Source organism: Cherax quadricarinatus, chromosome 46 (assembly GCF_038502225.1).
Source record: "Cherax quadricarinatus isolate ZL_2023a chromosome 46, ASM3850222v1, whole genome shotgun sequence".
NCBI classification, from domain to species: domain Eukaryota; kingdom Metazoa; phylum Arthropoda; class Malacostraca; order Decapoda; family Parastacidae; genus Cherax; species Cherax quadricarinatus.
The window spans coordinates 12,494,987-12,516,689 of record NC_091337.1 but is presented as its reverse complement, the minus strand read 5'-3'; the positions used below and the strand labels follow the sequence as shown (position 1 = coordinate 12,516,689).

Genomic DNA, 21,703 nt, shown 5'->3' with positions numbered 1-21,703 from the left:
CCTGCCCCATGCAGCGCGTTTCAAACGTACTGCACGAGCACAAGCAGGAGACCACCAAGGCACGCATTTCTGAGAATGCCTGCCCGAAGTTTGGGGTATAGAATGAGAAGCTGCGGTGAAAACGGAGGACGAGAAGAGGTGTAAAAGCTCATCGATGGAGGACGAAGAAGGAACCTCTTTAAAAACAGTCAGGTGTGAGTAAAGGTTCCAATTTGCCCGATTAAATTGCCAGCGTGGGGTGCGAAGAGGTGGCGAATATGAAGGGGAAGAAAGAATGATTGGGAAATGATCACTGTCATGTAAGTCCGGGAGAACAGACCAAGTAAAGTCTAATGCGGCGGAGGAAGAGCAAACTGAGAGATCGATGCAAGAGAGAGTATGAGTCCGAGGATCAAAATGGGTGTGAGTACCTGTATTTAAAACATGGAGGGGGTGGGTGGCAAGAAAAGCCTCTAACTGAATTCCACGGGAATCACAGTGAGACCCTCCCCAGAGGAAATGGTGGGCATTAAAATCACCAAGTAACAGAATCGGTGGCGGTAATGACGAAACAAGGAAGGCAAAATCCGGAATAGATAATGCCCGAGAAGGAGAGAGATATAAAGAACAGAGCGTATACCACCTATGTAAGTGGATACGGGCTGCTGTGTAATGCAGCGAAGTATGAATAAATAGTTGATGGTACGGAATATCAGTGCGGAGAAGAAGGGCACTTTCATTAAAGGTCCCATCAGGAAAAGGATCTGAAGAATACAACAAATTATAGCCTGAGATGTGAGAAATAACAGCAGAGTGTAATTTTGGTTCCTGTAAGCAAACACCAACAGGGGCAAACTGGGAGAGTAACATCTGAAGCTCACCCCGATTACCCCTGAGGCCGCGTATATTCCACTGTAAAAAGGCCATGATTGGCAATGATAAAGATACTTGAAATCCGCAGGTAAGGGTTCCTACGGACTAGAAGGGTTAGAAAAGTCCACATGCGGAGGCAGTGGAAAATGTTAAAGCAGCGAAGGAACGGTGCGCTGTGAAGAAAGGAGTTGCGCAGATGGAGCAGAGGAGAGAGAAAGAGCGGAAGGTGGATCAGTGTCCATTGATGGTTTGGTCTCTGCAATATATTCAGAGATTGCTTCAAGTGTTTCGGAATTCAGAGATGTCGTATGGGAGACAATATTGGGAATGGTAGGGGGAGGATGAGTAAAGATTGGAACTGTATTGGACTGTACCAAGGTAGGGGGGGGCGAAAGGGTGGAGGGAACTGGAGAAGCGTGGCAGGGGACAGAAGAGACAGGAACCTGGGAGGTGGCAGAAGAGGAAGAAACTTGGGAGGGAACAGGGGAGGAAGGTACATTACGAGGAGGAGGGTGAACCTCTGCACTTGTAACCGAGCCAGTGAGAGGGGAAGAACTAGGGACAGAGACAGGGAGGGTAAAATGAGGAGGTGGAAGATGGGTAGGAGGTGTTACCGGACCTTTTTTTGACTTTTGAGAAGTAGAGGGACGATTGGGAAGAGGTGTCGTACGAGGTCTCGTCGATACTGAGGCTTGTAAGAGAGAACTCGAAGAAGCGAGATTAGACTGAGGCGTTGAAGTAGGGACGTCTGAGCCGAGGACAGCAAAAGGATTAGATACAGGAGTGATTATGGGAGAGGTAACCACAGAGGTGGGTGTAGAAGATGGGATACCAGAAGTGGGGGGACGTTTTGAAACACGGGAATAAGAAACACGTGGGAGTCTCCCTTGGAGGCGGAGATGAGAAACTGCCATGGCATAAGGGAGACCTTCTGTCTCTTTGAGGTAACGGATTTCCCGCTCGTTTAAATAGACCTGACAACTGCGAGAGTATGAAGGGTGAGCCTCATGACAGTTAAGGCAAGAGGGAGATCGATTGCAAGACGTATTAGAATGGTCATCGGCACCACAGACTGGGCATTCGGCGATAGATCTGCAATATTTCGCTGGATGGCCAAATCGCCAGCAATTTCTACACTGTTGTGGTGTAGGGATCACCTTTCGAACTTGTAACCGATGTCCTGCTATATAAACGGAGGATGGGAGTTCTCGGCTGTCAAAAGTTAAACGAGCCACATTGCTAGGGTATCGTCTCCGCCCACGGGCAGGAAGAACGTAAGTGTCTACCTTGAGGATTGGGAGATCTTGGAGTTCCAGCTGTTCAAGAATGTCGGTGCCACATGTCTGGAAATTTTGTTGAACTATGGTATGGGGCAGAATAACGGTACCACTACAAGAATTGAGGGAATGATGTTTTTCAAGGGTGACAGGAACAGTATCTATATGGGAAAGACGAGAGAGCTCACGAGCCTGGGTAGCATTCTGTACGGTAATGATGCGCGTACCGCTCTTAAGAGCATGAAAAGAAATATCTTTACCAACATGGCGTAGGAGTGCCTTGCCAATACTATGGTCAGAAAGATAGGCAGTAGAGGAAGTTGGTCGTAAAGTGAAGAATTTAGTCCACTGTTCAGTCTGAAACTGAGCGTGGAAAGGTAGTGAAGGACGTGTCAATCGTTTCTGAGAAGAACGAGAAGGTGAAGGTGGAGAAATATCATCAGCAGGTAATTGTCGTTGACGTTTAGGCGTGGGACCAGAGTTGGTCCGACGTGGAACGGGTCGGCGATTTGAAAATTGCCGCACCGTAGAGGGAGAGGCCGGAAGCATAGTCAGAGGAGAGCGAAGGTCTGATAAATCGAAGGAGTCAGTCGAGGCCTCAGTACCTGAAGCGGGTGAGGAAACAGCACCGGCAATAGGTACAGAGGCATGAGGAATGTCTGAAGAGTGGTCCAAAGACGAGGCGGGGTCAGAACGGGGTGCGGTATCAAGAAGGGGCCCGGGGGTACTAGGTTCATGGACTAGGGCTGCCATGGTTAGGTTACTTCTTTCTTTTTGTTTTTAAGAAAAAAAAAGAAGAAAAGAAAATAAAAACAAAAAAAAGAAAAAAAAAGGGGGGACCGGGGAGGGATAGTTCCTAGGAGGAATGAAAGGGCCAGAAATCTCCCTCCGCGCCCAAGAGGACTCGACACCGCTAGTAGCGCAGATGCAGCATGGAACCCGTGCCATACCCTACCCTTCATGCCAGTAAACCAGCAATCTGGGATAGCAACCTCACATCTGCCGAGCTACCTCGGTGGACAAAAGAGAGGGCGGCCGGATATCCGCCACAAAGCATACCTCCTTCAGCCACCACCCCCGGAATCCGAAAGGTGGCTTCCAGAGATACACCCGTCGCCCAAAAGACACCCAAAGCTACTCCGGGATACCGGAGAGGGATCGGGACATCCCTAGGCAATCCAGATTCCACGGCAAACTACGCCACCGCCAAGAAACCTCAACGGAATGGGATGGACCCCGGTGTCCTTTCCCCTACCTAGGAACTAGCGCGCCTGTGGGAGAAATCACGAAGGCTAAAAAGAGGAAGGGCAAAAGGGAGGGGTGAGGAGGAGGAGGAGGAATGGAAAAAGGGGAGGATGGGGAGGATGGGATAGGGGAGGGGAGAATGGGGGGTAATTAGGTTCGGTCTGAGGAAGAAGACCGACAGGGCTAATTCCTCAGACCAAGAGCCTCTTCACCACGCCAAGGAGCCCCCCTTGAAGAGGCTTTGGTTCCCAACCTTGACAAAATTGACAGCAAGATATTCTGGACATTGTTTGTGAGCAATTTTATAAACATGATTTAGCTTCAGTTGTTTTACTCTGTCTTCAACATTCAGCATATCCAACTGCTGTAATTCATCCTGGCCTACATGTTCTCTTGGTCCCAGCCCCAGGATGAATCTTACGATTTTGTTCTGGGTGATTTGCAGTCTATCTTTCAGTTTTTTTGTCAAGGCAGAGTACCAAGAAGAGCAAGCGTAATCCATATGGCATTGTATAAGGGCTAGACATAGGGTCCTACGAGCCTCAGTAGGTAGACTCTGTGCTTGTCTATACAGGAACTTCAGTCTGGCATTCGCTTTCTTTACTACACTGTTCCCTATCAATTCTCCTGACATGCATGGGTCAAAGGGGATTCCCAAATATTTTACTTATGAAACCAAAGTGATGGGCTCCCCATTACATTGAACATTAAAATTATTTGCCCTTCTCAGTTTATGTTTCGTGCCAAAGAGAATGGCTTCAGTTTTCCCTAGGTGTAATGATAGTTTGTTGTCTACTAACCATTTGCTGCAGGACTCCAGTTCCAGTGTTAAAACATTAGCAATATCTTGTGGGTCTTTACCTGACACTAACAGAGCACTGTCATCTGCATACAGTAGGAGTTTGCACTTGACACTGATAGGCATATCATTGACATAACATAAGAATAATAAGGGACCCAGAATACTACCTTGGGGAACTCCACATGTTATCGGCAGGGGTTCTGATTCTGTTTTGTTGATTTTGACTATTTGTCTCCTGTTGCTAAGGTAGGACTTAAACCAGTCTACAGAACCTATACCGATAGCTTGAAGTTTATTACATAATATATTGTGGTTGACAGTATCGAAGGCCTTTTGCAGGTCTAAGGTTAGTACTTGTTTAAGTTAATGTTTAATAGTAATGACTATGTATATTTTATTATATGGTAGAAGAAGTTTGTTACTTAAAAATGGAAATTATATTTGCAAAATATTACTAAATATACGTGATTGTGTAAGTTCGCTTGTAGGATGATGTAGTGTTTGTTCGCTTGTGGGATGAATGTAGTGTATGGAAGTGAGGTGGGACGAATCATTTGTTATATTATATTGTGTTTAGTTTTTCTGTGGTGAGGTTTGGAGATTGTTATTTTCTAACTTTTATTTGTTTCGTAATTTATTGAGGTGTTATGTATTTGATATGAAGTTTAATATACAACAATAATAAGTGTGTAAAGAATTTTGGATAATCGAGAATGTCTTCGTACATACAGTTTTATGTAAAATGTAAATACCTGTGACATTCTTTGGGTTATATTGCATATTGTGTTTATGGCTGCAATTTTGGATGTAATAAACCCACCTGTATTTGAAGCTGTGGGCTGACTTTAGTTTAGTTAAATGTATGTTATGTGTGATGGTTGGGGTTTTTTTTTGGGGGGGGAGGGGTATCAAACTTTTTTAGTTGAACGTGTGTTTTCTTATGTATAAGTTTAGTGCTAAGGTAGGGAATGTGGAGTTTTCTTTTGTTATATATAATGGATACGTTTCATTGCTTACATTGTCTACATGTATAATTGTGTATGCGTTTTTCAATAAAATATAAAAAAAAATGATCCACGTCAGACCGAAACGTTGTCATTAATTTTTTCCTATGTGCAAGTCACTGGTCAACAACCAAAATTCTTCCCAGACTAGAGTAGCAATTTCCAACTAATTTTAGGCCACTGATAATGAATATCATGGTTAAAATTGCTTGTTAGCTCTACTTTTCAATATACACCTACGTGTCACAACAGGTTCCAACAGGCTTGCGGCAGTGTGTTTCTTACCACACTCACAGTCTCACTGACCTTCATTATTGTTCCAGCAGTCATAGAAGGTGGTTGTGCTGTGCAAGTTTATATTTTGAGGTGACAGGTAGGTGATTTTCTTAGCCAAACACTTTTTAAACTTATAATAAATATTCACTGAGCAAGCTACTGATATGCATGGGAGACATGTGAACTATTGACAGGCACGTGAGGCCACCTTGTCAGTCATTGGAGCCCGGGATGAAAAATGTTCAACATTCACCTCTCATTGAACGAAACAAAATTTTGCTACCACCACTACATAAAACTGGGGCTCATGAAAAACTCTGTAAAAGCTATGGACAAATCCGGTCAGGGATTCAAGTAATTAACATCAAAATTCCCCCCTCTGAGCGACGCAAAGATATGAGAGGGAGTCTTCAATGGTCCTCCGATTCGAGAGCTTCTTAAAATATGGTGACTTTGAATCAGACCTTCATGGGGAGGAGAAAGCTGCTTGGGAAGCATTCAAGTTAGTGGCGATGGGATTTCTCGGAAACAGAAGGGAAGGTAACTATGGAGAATTGGTAAAAAACCTCATCAAGGCTTATACGAACATGGGATGTAACATGTCACTTAAAATCTACTTTTTGGACTCTGCGAGCTGTGAGGCAGTTAGTGACGAACAAGGTGAAAGGTTTCACCAAGATATTTCAACCATGGAAAAATGGTACCAGGGCAAATGGGGCACAAGAATGCTTGCAAACTATTGCTGGACATTGGCAAGAGATGATTCTTCAGCCCACTATAAGCATTAAAAAAGGCAGAGAGTAGGTACAGATTAGAGTTTAAAACATACTGACACATATTGAACGTTATAATAAAATAATCAAATATTACATGTCTTGTATCTTTAAACCTATAGCCAATAAGCATTTTTCAAGGTGATATTCGGATTCAGGACGTGAAAATACATAAGAATTAACTAATCTCATTTAAGAAGCAAACAACTTTTCAAAAATTGACCAGTGATATTGTGTATCATCTGACTTCCTATAAAGCCACTCCTGGGAACGGCCTCGCACTTCACATCACTTGATAAAAAAAAATGCTCCCACACTTAACAATAAATATCTAAGAGGGATTATTCAAAATGGTTTTCTCGCTAATATCAAGTGCTACTAACTCCACACGCTACTGCTTTCTCTCTAGATCTATACGTATTGTCATTTTCATGAGGATGTGTTTGAAGGCTTGATCAGTCAAGCTAATGCTACTTGTAGCACGCAGTCCAACAAACATCACAGCCCCGATGATCAGCAGTCCAACGTAACTATCAGAGCCCGGATGATCAGCAAGTCCAATGTAAACACAGCCCGGATGATCAGCAAGTCGAATGTAAACATCACAGCCCGGATGATCAGCAAGTCCAATGTAAACATCACAGCCCAGATGATCAGCAAGTCCAATGTAAACACAGCCCGGATGATCAGCAAGTCCAATGTAAACATCACAGCCCAGATGATCAGCAAGTCCAATGTAAACATCACATTATTATTATAATCAAGGGGGAAGCGCTAAACCCGGAGGATTATACAGCGCCTGGGGGGATGTGGAAGGCATTCAGGCTTAATTCGGGGAACTGGAGCACAGATCCAATTCCCTAAATCAAGAGCCCCTCACCAACATCAAGGAACCTTCCGTGAGGGGTGTAAACATCACAGCCCAGATGATCAGCAAGTCCAATGTAAACACAGCCCGGATGATCAGCAAGTCCAATGTAAACATCACAGCCCGGATGATCAGCAAGTCCAATGTAAACATCACGGCCCAGATGATCAGCAAGTCCAATGTAAACACAGCCCGGATGATCAGCAAGTCCAATGTAAACATCACAGCCCAGATGATCAGCAAGTCCAATGTAAACACAGCCCGGATGATCAGCAAGTCCAATGTAAACATCACAGCCCAGATGATCAGCAAGTCCAATGTAAACATCACGGCCCAGATGATCAGCAAGTCCAATGTAAACACAGCCCGGATGATCAGCAAGTCCGATGTAAACATCACAGCCCAGATGATCAGCAAGTCCAATGTAAACATCACAGCCCAGATGATCAGCAAGTCCAACGTAAACATCACAGCCCAGATGATCAGCAAGTCCAATGTAAACATCACAGCCCAGATGATCAGCAAGTCCAATGTAAACATCACAGCCCAGATGATCAGCAAGTCCAACGTAATCACAGCCCAGATGATCAGCAAGTCCAACGTAAACATCACAGCCCAGATGATCAGCAAGTCCAACGTAAACATCACAGCCCAGATGATCAGAAAGTCCAATGTAAACATCACAGCCCAGATGATCAGTAAGACCAACGTAAACATCACAGCCCAGATGATCAGCAAGTCCAATGTAAACATCACAGCCCAGATGATCAGCAAGTCCAATGTAAACATCACAGCCCAGATGATCAGCAAGTCCAATGTAAACATCACGGCCCAGATGATCAGCAAGTCCAATGTAAACATCACAGCCCAGATGATCAGCAAGTCCAATGTAAACATCACAGCCCAGATGATCAGCAAGTCCAACGTAAACATCACAGCCCAGATGATCAGCAAGTCCAATGTAAACATCACAGCCCAGATGATCAGCAAGTCCAATGTAAACATCACATCCCAGATGATCAGCAAGTCCAACGTAAACATCACAGCCCAGATGATCAGCAAGTCCAACGCAAACATTACAGCCCGGATGATCAGCAGTCCAACATAAATAATCATAAAAGCCCGGATGATCAGCACGTAAATATCACAGCTCAGATGATCAGCAGTCCAATGTAAATATCACAGCTCAGACGATCAGGAACTGACTCTAGGAACTTTGTCAAGTTTGGTTTTGTAGACACTGAGATGGAGTATAGTTTAATTATCCACATTTTCTTTCTCACCTTCCAATTATTCTATCATTAGCTTCTACTAGTTGTCGCTCTCGCTCTCTCTCTCTCTCTCTCTCTCTCTCTCTCTCTCTCTCTCTCTCTCTCTCTCTTATTCACTTACTCCCCGTTGCTCACTTGTTCTCCCTCCCATGCTCTCTCTTGCTCGCTCGCTCTCACTGGTGCTCGCTCTCTGGTACACTCGTTTGCTCTCGTTCATTCTCTTGCTTGTTCTTTCTCTCACTCTCACTCCCACTCTTGTTCACTCCCTCTTTTGCTCTCTCTCTCTCATTTGCTCCCTCTCCTGCTCACTCTCAGTCTCTCGTTTGCTCTCACTGGCACTTGTAACATGTACAAAACAAAGATGAAGCAGACAATAGATGCAAGGCAACTTTCTCCACGATGCATAAAGGTCCAAAGAATGTTGCAAGAACTCAGCACTACTGAATTATTTTGTAAATAAAAAGAAAAAGCTGTCTGTACATTTATAAAAAAAAAAAAAAGAGTGGAAAACAATAGTGAAAAGTGTAACACAGTTGTTAGACAATTAAAATGATAGATAATCTATGGAAGTAGCATTAGATATAGCAGTTTGGTAAATGTGATGGAATACCAAGTTCAAGAGGCATGATGAGCCACACGGCCTGATCAGCCTAGCTGATCAGGCGGTCACCAGAAAAGTTTGGCCATAAGTTGGGCTACAGGGGTATTATTATTATTATAATCAAAAAGAAGCGCTAAGCCACAAGGGCTATACAGCGCTGCAGGGTAGGGAAGGAAGCAAGGGAATTGGATGGCAGAAGGGAGGGGGGATGATCAGCAGGTTACAGAAAACAGCGGGGCAGGGGATAGTACGGGGGTAGAGGGTAGCAAGAGATACAAGTAGAAAGGGCTGAAAGTATCAGAATTTGTGAAGTAAGTCAGTCGTTGTCAAAAAGTCAATGAGAGAGTCCGGATGAAAGGTGGGTCCATCAGCGAGAAGGGAAGGTAAAGAGAGAGCAGCGGGGCGAAGACGACGACAGAGGTAAATTCTGCGTGCTCGTTGATAAAGTGGGCAGTCCAACAGAATGTGGCTGACTGATAATGGAGCTTGGCAATTCTCACAGAGAGGAGCAAGACGCCTCTCCATGAGATATCCATGAGTAAGACGAGTATGGCCAATGCGAAGACGGGAGAGAGTAGTCTCCCAACCTCGACACTGGTGATAAGAAGACGGCCAGTAACCTATACTCGGTTTAATAGACTGAAGTTTGTTGCCGAGCATAGTAGACCAACGTTGTTGCCAACGGGTGTGAAGGTGGGAAGATATTACAGCAAAATAGTCCGTACATGGAATACCTCTATAAGAAACTGGTAGGTCATGTACTGCTGACCGCGCAGCAGTGTCTGCCTGTTCATTGCCCTGTACGTCAACATGACCAGGGACCCAACAAAAAACAATATCTTTATGCTTAGTAAAGATGCGGCGTAGCCAAAGTTGGATACGGAGGACTAAGGGGTGAGGTGTATCAAATTTTTGTATAGCCTGTAAAGCACTAAGGGAGTCTGAGACAACCACAAATGATGACACAGGCATAGATGCAATACGGATAAGTGCTGTAAGGATGGCATATAATTCAGCAGTAAAAATACTAGCTGAAGATAGTAAATGCCCTTGTACGACGCTGTCCGGAAACACTGCTGCGAATCCTACGCCGTCAGAAGACTTAGAGCCATCTGTGTACACAGCAATGGCATGAGAATGAGAGTGAAAGTGGTCAAGAAAAAGAGAGCGGGAAGCGACCGTAGACAGTTGGGCTTTCGAGCAAGGGAGGGAGAAAGAACAGACTCGAACAGCTGGAACTTCCCAGGGGGGTAGGGAAAAGTGAGATGCTACATGTACATAGAAAGGTGGTAGTTGAAGAGAAGACAAGAGCGAATGAAGGCGAAGAGAGAAGGGACGGAGTAAGCAGGGGCGGCGAACAAATAAAGAATGTCTACTAATATCAGTGACCATTCTATAAATGGAAGGATTGCGGAGATCATGAGAGCATACATAGTAGCGCAGGCAATGGGCATCACGGCGATCGGACAAGGATGGAACGTTCGCTTCTGCATAGAGGCTTTCGACAGGGGAAGAGCGAAAAGCACCAAGGCATAAACGTAATCCTTGGTGATGAATGGGGTTAAGGCTAGAGAGAGTAGCAGGAGATGCCGCTGAATAGATCTGGTCACCATAATCAAGTTTCGATAAAATAAGGGTGGAATGTAGGTGAAGGAGGGTTCGACGATCAGCTCCCCACGAAAGATGAGCAAGGGTTTTAAGAAGGTTCAGCCGGCTGTGACAAGTTGCCTTCAGAGAGGTAATGTGAGGTTTCCAGGATAACCTACGATCAAAGAGGAGGCCCAGAAACTTGACTGTATCACGTTCAGGGATACGTGAGCCATAGAGGTACAAAGGATGATCAGAGATGACAGAGCGTCTAGTGAAAGTGATTTGGTGGGTTTTAGTGCTGGAAAATTTAAACCCATGTGTGGTGGCCCAATTGGAAACACGGTCGACTGCATGCTGGAGAGAAACTGTAAGGAGGTGACAGTCAGCGCCTGCACAGGCAATAGCGAAGTCATCAACATAGAGTGATGACCAAATATTTGATGGAAGACTAGAGGCCAAATCATTAATAGCAAGGAGAAAAAGTGTTGTGCTCAGAACACATCCCTGGGGGACACCTTCAGCTTGGACAAAGTCCGGGGAGAGCACATTATTAACCCGAACACGGAAATGCCTGTCAGTTAAAAAGTTCTTAAGGAAGGATGGTAGATTGCCTCGAAGGCCTAAGGAGTGGACTTGGGCTAAAATATTATACCTCCAAGTTGTGTCATATGCCTTCTCAAGGTCAAAAAATATGGCAATAACTGAGTGGTTATTCGCAAAGGCATTACGAACATACGTATCCAAGCGCAGTAAGGGGTCTATGGTAGAACGTCCCTTACGAAAGCCATATTGACGAGTGGAGAGACTGTTGTGTGTCTCTAAATACCACACTAAACGTCTATTTACTAGACGTTCCATTACTTTGCAAACTGCACTGGTAAGAGCAATGGGACGATAGTGGGAGGTTTCATGTCCCGTAGTGCCTGGTTTGCGGAAAGGGAGAACAATGGCGGATTTCCACAGCTGTGGAAGAACTCCTTGTGACCAAATAAGATTGTAAAGGCGTAATAGGACTGCAAGGGCTGACTGATGTAAATGTTGTAGCATACGAATATGAATGTCGTCGGGCCCAGCTGCCGATGATCGACAAGCTGAGAGTGTTGCCTCCAGTTCTTGAAGTGTAAAAGGCACATTATACTGTTCTTCTCTGAGAGAAGAAAAGTCCAAGGGTGCTAACTCTCTGGCAGACTTTGAGGAAAGAAATGAGGGGCATAGATGGAGTCCCTGAGAAATACGGACCAGATGATTGCCAATTTCATTGGCAACATCTAGTGGGTTTGCTATATCAACACCGGCAACTCGCAGAACAGGAGCCGGGTCAGGAGAATATTTACCACTCAGTTTTCGTACTTTTTTCCAGACTGCACTCATAGAGGAAGCAGAGGTGATGGTGGAGACATAATCTCGCCAGCAAGTGCGTTTAGCATCACGGATGACACGGCGAGCGATCGCACGCTTCTGTTTAAAATCAAGGAGTCGCTCTGTGGTTCTATTGTACTGGTACCTGCCCCATGCAGCGCGTTTCAAACGTACTGCACGAGCACAAGCAGGAGACCACCAAGGCACGCATTTCTGAGAATGCCTGCCCGAAGTTTGGGGTATAGAATGAGAAGCTGCGGTGAAAACGGAGGACGAGAAGAGGTGTAAAAGCTCATCGATGGAGGACGAAGAAGGAACCTCTTTAAAAACAGTCAGGTGTGAGTAAAGGTTCCAATTTGCCCGATTAAATTGCCAGCGTGGGGTGCGAAGAGGTGGCGAATATGAAGGGGAAGAAAGAATGATTGGGAAATGATCACTGTCATGTAAGTCCGGGAGAACAGACCAAGTAAAGTCTAATGCGGCGGAGGAAGAGCAAACTGAGAGATCGATGCAAGAGAGAGTATGAGTCCGAGGATCAAAATGGGTGTGAGTACCTGTATTTAAAACATGGAGGGGGTGGGTGGCAAGAAAAGCCTCTAACTGAATTCCACGGGAATCACAGTGAGACCCTCCCCAGAGGAAATGGTGGGCATTAAAATCACCAAGTAACAGAATCGGTGGCGGTAATGACGAAACAAGGAAGGCAAAATCCGGAATAGATAATGCCCGAGAAGGAGAGAGATATAAAGAACAGAGCGTATACCACCTATGTAAGTGGATACGGGCTGCTGTGTAATGCAGCGAAGTATGAATAAATAGCTGATGGTACGGAATATCAGTGCGGAGAAGAAGGGCACTTTCATTAAAGGTCCCATCAGGAAAAGGATCTGAAGAATACAATAAATTATAGCCTGAGATGTGAGAAATAACAGCAGAGTGTAATTTTGGTTCCTGTAAGCAAACACCAACAGGGGCAAACTGGGAGAGTAACATCTGAAGCTCACCCCGATTACCCCTGAGGCCGCGTATATTCCACTGTAAAAAGGCCATGATTGGCAATGATAAAGATACTTGAAATCCGCAGGTAAGGGTTCCTACGGACTAGAAGGGTTAGAAAAGTCCACATGCGGAGGCAGTGGAAAATGTTCAAGCAGCGAAGGAACGGTGCGCTGTGAAGAAAGGAGTTGCGCAGATGGAGCAGAGGAGAGAGAAAGAGCGGAAGGTGGATCAGTGTCCATTGACGGTTTGGTCTCTGCAATATATTCAGAGATTGCTTCAAGTGTTTCGGAATTCAGAGATGTCGTATGGGAGACAATATTGGGAATGGTAGGGGGAGGATGAGTAAAGATTGGAACTGTATTGGACTGTACCAAGGTAGGGGGGGGCGTGGAAACTGGAGAAGCGTGGCAGGGGACAGAGAGACAGGAACCTGGGAGGTGGCAGAAGAGGAAGAAACTTGGGAGGGAACAGGGGAGGAAGGTACATTACGAGGAGGAGGGTGAACCTCTGCACTTGTAACTGAGCCAGTGAGAGGGGAAGAACTAGGGACAGAGACAGGGAGGGTAAAATGAGGAGGTGGAAGATGGGTAGGAGGTGTTACCGGACCTTTTTTTGACTTTTGAGAAGTAGAGGGACGATTGGGAAGAGGTGTCGTACGAGGTCTCGTCGATACTGAGGCTTGTAAGAGAGAACTCGAAGAAGCGAGATTAGACTGAGGCGTTGAAGTAGGGACGTCTGAGCCGAGGACAGCAAAAGGATTAGATACAGGAGTGATTATGGGAGAGGTAACTACAGAGGTGGGTGTAGAAGATGGGATACCAGAAGTGGGGGGACGTTTTGAAACACGGGAATAAGAAACACGTGGGAGTCTCCCTTGGAGGCGGAGATGAGAAACTGCCATGGCATAAGGGAGACCTTCTGTCTCTTTGAGGTAACGGATTTCCCGCTCGTTTAAATAGACCTGACAACGGCGAGAGTACGAAGGGTGAGCCTCATGACAGTTAAGGCAAGAGGGAGATTGATTGCAAGACGTATTAGAATGGTCATCGGCACCACAGATTGGGCATTCGGCGATAGATCTGCAATATTTCGCTGGATGGCCAAATCGCCAGCAATTTCTACACTGTTGTGGTGTAGGGATCACCTTTCGAACTTGTAACCGATGTCCTGCTATATAAACGGAGGATGGGAGTTCTCGGCTGTCAAAAGTTAAACGAGCCACATTGCTAGGGTATCGTCTCCGCCCACGGGCAGGAAGAACGTAAGTGTCTACCTTGAGGATTGGGAGATCTTGGAGTTCCAGCTGTTCTAGAATGTCGGTGCCACATGTCTGGAAATTTTGTTGAACTATGGTATGGGGCAGAATAACGGTACCACTACAAGAATTGAGGGAATGATGTTTTTCAAGGGTGACAGGAACAGTATCTATATGGGAAAGACGAGAGAGCTCACGAGCCTGGGTAGCATTCTGTACGGTAATGATGCGCGTACCGCTCTTAAGAGCATGAAAAGAAATATCTTTACCAACATGGCGTAGGAGTGCCTTGCCAATACTATGGTCAGAAAGATAGGCAGTAGAGGAAGTTGGTCGTAAAGTGAAGAATTTAGTCCACTGTTCAGTCTGAAACTGAGCGTGGAAAGGTAGTGAAGGACGTGTCGATCGTTTCTGAGAAGAACGAGAAGGTGAAGGTGGAGAAGTATCATCAGCAGGTAATTGTCGTTGACGTTTAGGCGTGGGACCAGAGTTGGTCCGACGTGGAACGGGTCGGCGATTTGAAAATTGCCGCACCGTAGAGGGAGAGGCCGGAAGCATAGTCAGAGGAGAGCGAAGGTCTGATAAATCGAAGGAGTCAGTCGAGGCCTCAGTACCTGAAGCGGGTGAGGAAACAGCACCGGCAATAGGTACAGAGGCATGAGGAATGTCTGAAGAGTGGTCCAAAGACGAGGCGGGGTCAGAACGGGGTGCGGTATCAAGAAGGGGCCCGGGGGTACCAGGTTCATGGACTAGGGCTGCCATGGTTAGGTTACTTCTTTCTTTTTGTTTTTAAGAAAAAAAAAGAAAGAAGAAAAGAAAATAAAAATAAAAAAAAGAAAAAAAAAGGGGGGACCGGGGAGGGATAGTTCCTAGGAGGAATGAAAGGGCCAGAAATCTCCCTCCGCGCCCAAGAGGACTCGACACCGCTAGTAGCGCAGATGCAGCATGGAACCCGTGCCATACCCTACCCTTCATGCCAGTAAACCAGCAATCTGGGATAGCAACCTCACATCTGCCGAGCTACCTCGGTGGACAAAAGAGAGGGCGGCCGGATATCCGCCACAAAGCATACCTCCTTCAGCCACCACCCCCGGAATCCGAAAGGTGGCTTCCAGAGATACACCCGTCGCCCAAAAGACACCCAAAGCTACTCCGGGATACCGGAGAGGGATCGGGACATCCCTAGGCAATCCAGATTCCACGGCAAACTACGCCACCGCCAAGAAACCTCAACGGAATGGGATGGACCCCGGTGTCCTTTCCCCTACCTAGGAACTAGCGCGCCTGTGGGAGAAATCACGAAGGCTAAAAAGAGGAAGGGCAAAAGGGAGGGGTGAGGAGGAGGAATGGAAAAAGGGGAGGATGGGGAGGATGGGATAGGGGAGGGGAGAATGGGGGGTAATTAGGTTCGGTTTGAGGAAGAAGACCGACAGGGCTAATTCCTCAGACCAAGAGCCTCTTCACCACGCCAAGGAGCCCCCCTTGAAGAGGCTACAGGGGTAGAAAATACGTATCTGAATGGATTAGTAGTAGAGAACCTTATTTTCCAGTACTCAATAATGTTGCTATTATAAACATTGTAACTAATTTAATTTTTTTTATGACAGATACTGTACGGTGACTGACAAAAGGTTTCAGTACAATGCTTCCAAGGGCAGCCACTGTACTCATGTACAGCAAAGATATGATTTATCTGGATTTTTAACCCAGAGGGTTAGCCACCCAGGATAGCCGAAGTCTGAGCGTCATCGAAGGCTGTCTTATTTCCACTGGGGTCCTTCAATCCTGTTCCCCAGGATGCGATCCACACCACTCGACTGGCACCCAGGTAACTACTTACTGCTAGGTGAAATTAATGAATTCAGAGACAACTCACTCAAATGTTCAAGATATGTCAAAGTATTTTATCCACAGTGGTATATTACAAACCATTCTGGAAAAAATACCCAGACTTTGCTCACTGTAAATGAAGTTAATATTTGCATTAATAACTCGTTGCAACTGTTATCAGGTGTGGATGTGTGAATGGTTCATTGACTTTGTAACTTGTTCAGCTATCAAAACTTTGGGGCTCAATCCCTGTAATCTTTTTGACTACTGCCCACAGGGTGGGTATGAGGTGCATAATGAAGATATTAAACTAACTGCTAGGTGAACAGGGGCAGCAGGTGTAAGGAAAAATGCCCAATGTTTCTACCCAGCCAGAAAATGAACAAAATACTCAGCGTGATTCAAAAGCACTGCTTATCGAGCCACGGGCTACTTCCATTAACCCACACAATTACCATATTATATGCAAGGGGGAGGAGGAGCGTTAAACCCGTAGGGGGTCATATAGCACCTGGGGAAATGAGGCTTGATTCAAGAAATCGTAGCACTGGTCCAATTTCTTAGATCAAAAGCCCCTCCCCCTCATCAGCACCAAGGAACCTCCTTCGAAGGGATGCTTCTTTAAAGAAACTGCACTCTGGACAACTTCAAAATGTTTGTACCATCATGGAACACGACAGTGGAACAGTTCAGTATATGTACATAATTCAGTATAAAATTTTTAATTTAAGAATAAAGCTGAGAAATAAGACCCTGGCATCCATTAACTTCAGATTCACATGAAATATTCTAAATCTACTAAACAACACATTACAAGTCACAGAACGGGTGAGACTCAAACCCATGGCAAGCCAGCCCTAAAACACGAAGGCCAGTGTACTTAACCACTGGTACAGGTTTGAGTTTTAGGACTTGCCTGCATGGGTTTGCTCCACCCGTTCTGTGATTGTTTCCAATTGTGTTATTACGATTTTATGAGTCATACATATAATTACCTCCATATGTCAACTAAAGCCTGCAGTGTAGGCGAAGCTTTCAGCAATGAAGATACCCAAGTGTTGCACATGTCTTATTCATCATTATTATTGCAGTATAATAATCATAGAGAAGTGTTAAACATATAGAGGGTCACATAACCTGAGGAATGGGAAGTAATGAGGCAACTAGGTAGCTTGAAGGTCAAGTGGTACATGATGCCTTTGGTTCATAACCAAAGAGCCCAGGTATGAAATTTTAGGCATGTTTCTTGACATCTGCAAGTACAATATTTGGATGCTAGCTGACTTCTGTGGGTAGGTTATTTATTTATTTAATACATACACATGTACATGAATTATTTTTTCAGTGGTCATATAGGCACACACTTGATATGGCATTCATATATGTACATAAGAACATAAGAACATAAGAAAGGAGGAACACTGCAGGAGGCCTGCTGGCCCATACTAGGCAGGTCCTTTACAATTCATCCCACTAACAAAACATTTGCTCAACCCAATTTTCAATGCCACCCAAGAAATAAGCTCTGTTGTGAAAGTCCCACTCAAATCCAACCCCTCCCACTCATGTACTTATCCAACCTAGATTTGAAACTACCCAAAGTCCCAGCCTCAATAACCCAACTAGGTAGACTGTTCCACTCATCAACTACCCTATTTCCAAACCAATACTTTCCTATGTCCTTTCTAAATCTAAACTTATCTAATTTAAATCCATTACTGCGGGTTCTCTCTTGGAGAGACATCCTCAAGACCTTATTAATATCCCCTTTATTAATACCTATCTTCCACTTATACACTTCGATCAGGTCTCCCCTCATTCTTCGTCTAATAAGTGAATGTAACTTAAGAGTCTTCAATCTTTCTTCATAAGGAAGATTTCTAATGCTATGTATTAATTTAGTCATCCTACGCTGAATGTTTTCTAATGAATTTATGTCCATTCTGTAATATGGAGACCAGAACTGAGCTGCATAATCTAGGTGAGGCCTTACTAATGATGTATAAAGCTGCAGTATGACCTCTGGACTTCTGTTGCTTACACTTCTTGATATAAATCCCAGTAATCTATTTGCCTTATTACGTACGCTTAGGCATTGCTGTCTTGGTTTAAGGTTGCTGCTCACCATAACCCCCAAGTCCTTTTCACAATCTGTATGGCTAAGTTCTACATCATTTAACTTATAAGTACTAGGGTTATGGGCACTCCCAAGCTTCAGAACCTTGCATTTATCTACATTGAACTGCATCTGCCACTTTTCTGACCAAGAATAGAGTTTGTTTAAATCCTCCTGAAGTTCCATAACATCTACGTTTGAATCAATTATCCTACCTATCTTTGTGTCATCGGCGAATTTGCTCATATCACTAGTAATTCCCTCATCAAGATCATTGATATATATTATAAACAACAATGGGCCCAAGACTGATCCCTGTGGAACGCTACTTGTTACAGATCCCCACTCGGATTTAACCCCATTTATGGACACTCTCTGCTTCCTGTCAGTGAGCCATGACTCGATCCACGAGAGCACTTTTCCCCCAATGCCATGAGCTGCCACTTTCTTTAACAGTCTATGGTGCGGAACTCTATCAAAAGCCTTACTAAAATCTAAGTAAATAATATCAAATTCTTTATTGTGGTCAACAGCCTCAAAAGCTTTACTGAAGAAAGTTAATAAATTAGTTAGACAAGACCGGCCTCTTGTGAATCCATGCTGAGTATCATTAATCAAGCTATGCTTACCGAGATGGCTTCTTATAATCTCAGCTATAATTGACTCTAGTAATTTGCCTACAATTGAGGTCAGGCTTATTGGGCGGTAATTTGACGGTAACGACTTGTCCCCTGTTTTAAAAATAGGAGTTACATTAGCCATCTTCAACATATCAGACACTACACCTGTTTGAAGAGATAAATTAAAAATATTAGTTAATGGTTCACAGAGTTCCATTTTGCATTCCTTAAGAACCCTTGAAAAAACCTCATCAGGACCTGCCGACTTATTTTGCTTCAGTCTGTCTATCTGCTTCACAACCATCTCACTAGTGACTGTGATGTTACATAATTTATCTTCTTCTAGCCTACTGTAAAAATTAATTACTGGAATATTGTTAGTGTCTTCCTGTGTAAAAACTGAGAGAAAATAATTATTTAAAATCAAGCACATTTCATTCTCTTTGTCAGTAAGGTGCCCATAGTTATTTTTAAGGGGACCTATCTTATCTCTAACTTTTGTTCTATAGACCTGGAAAAAACTTTTTGGGCTAGTTTTAGAATCCCTAGCAACTTTAATTTCATAGTCCCTTTCAGCTTTTCTTATCCCCTTTTTAATGTCCCTCTTAATGTCAATATACTGATTCATAAGATGACCCTCACCTCTTTTGATACGCCTATAAATTCCTTTCTTATGCCCTAGTAGATATTTGAGCCTATTATTCATCCATTTTGCAGATTTAACTTAAGATACCCCAATAAAGTCAAACAATGTAACTTATTTATATTGGGGTTGCATCCTGGGAAAGAGGATCAAATGACCCCAATGAAACTATTAGCTAAACTGAGTGGCTTTCTTGGGTTAACTGGTATTCAACCCACTCATTTACCCAAGATCCAAGGAACGATAAAAGCTCAATTTTCTTAGATCAAGAACCTCTAACCAGCAACAAAACACACCCTTCATGGGTCATTATGATAGACTATCAGACATGACTAGAACATCGTGAAATTTTATTTACATAATTATTATTATAATCATACACAAATAACCCACACATAGGAGAATGAAACCTATGACATTTCAGTCTGACTTAGACCATTAACTAATCCAAGGTGGACTGAAATTTTGTCATAAATTTCATTCTCCTATGTGCAGGTTATCTGTGTATTATTCCAAACCAGACATGGTACTGCATTTTTATTCATTACACTTATGAAAGAGAGATTAGATTTAGATTTTGCCACCGAAGTGGCTAGTTTATTGTGCACCCCATATCCATCCTGTGGACGGTAGCGCAAGAGCATATGGATACACAAAAGGCCCAGGAACTAGGCCCCAAAAGGGTTAACAGGTGTACATATGGGTTTTTATTTATCTACATATCTAAAGTTCACTTACCTGTTACATGCAAGGAGAGTGCTAAACCCATACGGGTTATACAGCACCTGGGGGAATGGAAGGAACTTGGACACAAGTTCAATTCCTTTGATCAACTGCCCCTTACCAGCATCAACAAACCTTCCATGAAGGTGGAAAAGCTGGTTACTTGATGCTGGTAAGGAACTTGATCCAAGGAATTACAGTATCCATGGTGCCCAGATTATTATTATTATAATCAAAAAGAAGCGCTAAGCCACAAGGGCTATACAGCCATGGTGCCCAGAGAGCTCAGAATTTGTTTTATCAGGCAGTCATAATACATGACAAGGAAGTATTAAACAAGAAGTATATATGTACTTACTTTGAGGAGGTAGGTTGTCTTGTCGATGTTATTCACTTGGTGTGAGTAGGGAAGAGCTGGTGGCAATAAATGTTAAAACGTGTGATAGAATAATGTCAGCTGTGACCTTGTAGACAGACGACGTTCTCAGCTGTTTAAAGCAGCATCTGCTGCAAACATCTGCCTCACCTACACATTACAACCACTGCCTTATCCTATATCTACCAAGATCAACCATCAATTCTTGCGTTTTTCATTATAACATGTGCATTAAAAACTTCACTCAATCAAACAATACTATATAATTGTAAAATTGTAATATATACTAGATGCCTAATCTTTCACCTGATCAGGACAAATTAAATAATAAATAAGTACTTTATTTCGAAATGAAACATAGGTTTTACAAAATTTGATGACATTTAATAGTACACATAGAAAGTTCTGGTTATGCAGAGAATGTCTAGCAAAATAATCATAATTTTGATTATATTCACGGGGAATGTTATGTTAATCAAGGGGAAGCGCTAAACCCGGAGGATTATACAGCGCCTGGGGGGGATGTGGAAGGCATTCAGGCTTAATTCGGGGAACTGGAGCACAGATCCAATTCCCTAAATAAAGAGCCCCTCACCAACATCAAGGAACCTTCCTTGAGGGGTATTCACGGGGAAGCGTTGAACCCTGGTCTGAGTTGACCGGTAAATTACTTTTAAATTCTCCAATATTAGATGGGTTTGTTTTGTGGTAGTGGTAAGAAACGTAACCCAAGGAAACACAATGTCACACAATCTAAAGTAACCTAAGGTAGCTTAGCCTTGCTCCGCTAGCGTTAGATAAGGGAATGGGGTGTCTTTGTTTATGCTGCTTTGATTGGCGAGGAGCGGCACACGACGCTTGTTCACAGAGATAAGATAAGATTTCGTTCGGATTTTTAACCCCGGAGGGTTAGCCACCCAGGATAACCCAAGAGAGTCAGTGCGTCATCGAGGACTGTCTAACTTATTTCCATTGGGGTCCTTAATCTTGTCCCCCAGGATGCGACCCACACCAGTCGACTAACACCCAGGTACCTATTTGCTGCTAGGTGAACAGGACAACAGGTGTAAGGAAACGTGTCGAAATGTTTCCACCCGCCGGGAATCGAACCCGGGCTCTCCGTGTGTGAAGCGGGAGCTTTAGCCACCAGGCCACCGGGTCACCGTTGATTGGCTCTGACAACTAGCTCGTACCAAAATAAATATATTTGTTCTAATATCTCC

General features: G+C 44.1%; 1 protein-coding gene across 1 annotated transcript in view; it reads right to left on the bottom strand.

The window, feature by feature from the left end:
* Alas (5-aminolevulinate synthase) overlaps nucleotides 1-20,618 on the bottom strand; it is a 136,585-nt gene extending 115,967 nt beyond the window's left edge. Inside the window, exon 1 of the mRNA XM_070094548.1 lies at nucleotides 20,463-20,618. The gene's annotated coding sequence lies outside the window, so the exon portion shown is untranslated. The remainder of the gene's footprint in view (nucleotides 1-20,462) is intronic.
* Nucleotides 20,619-21,703: the final 1,085 nt, after the last annotated feature.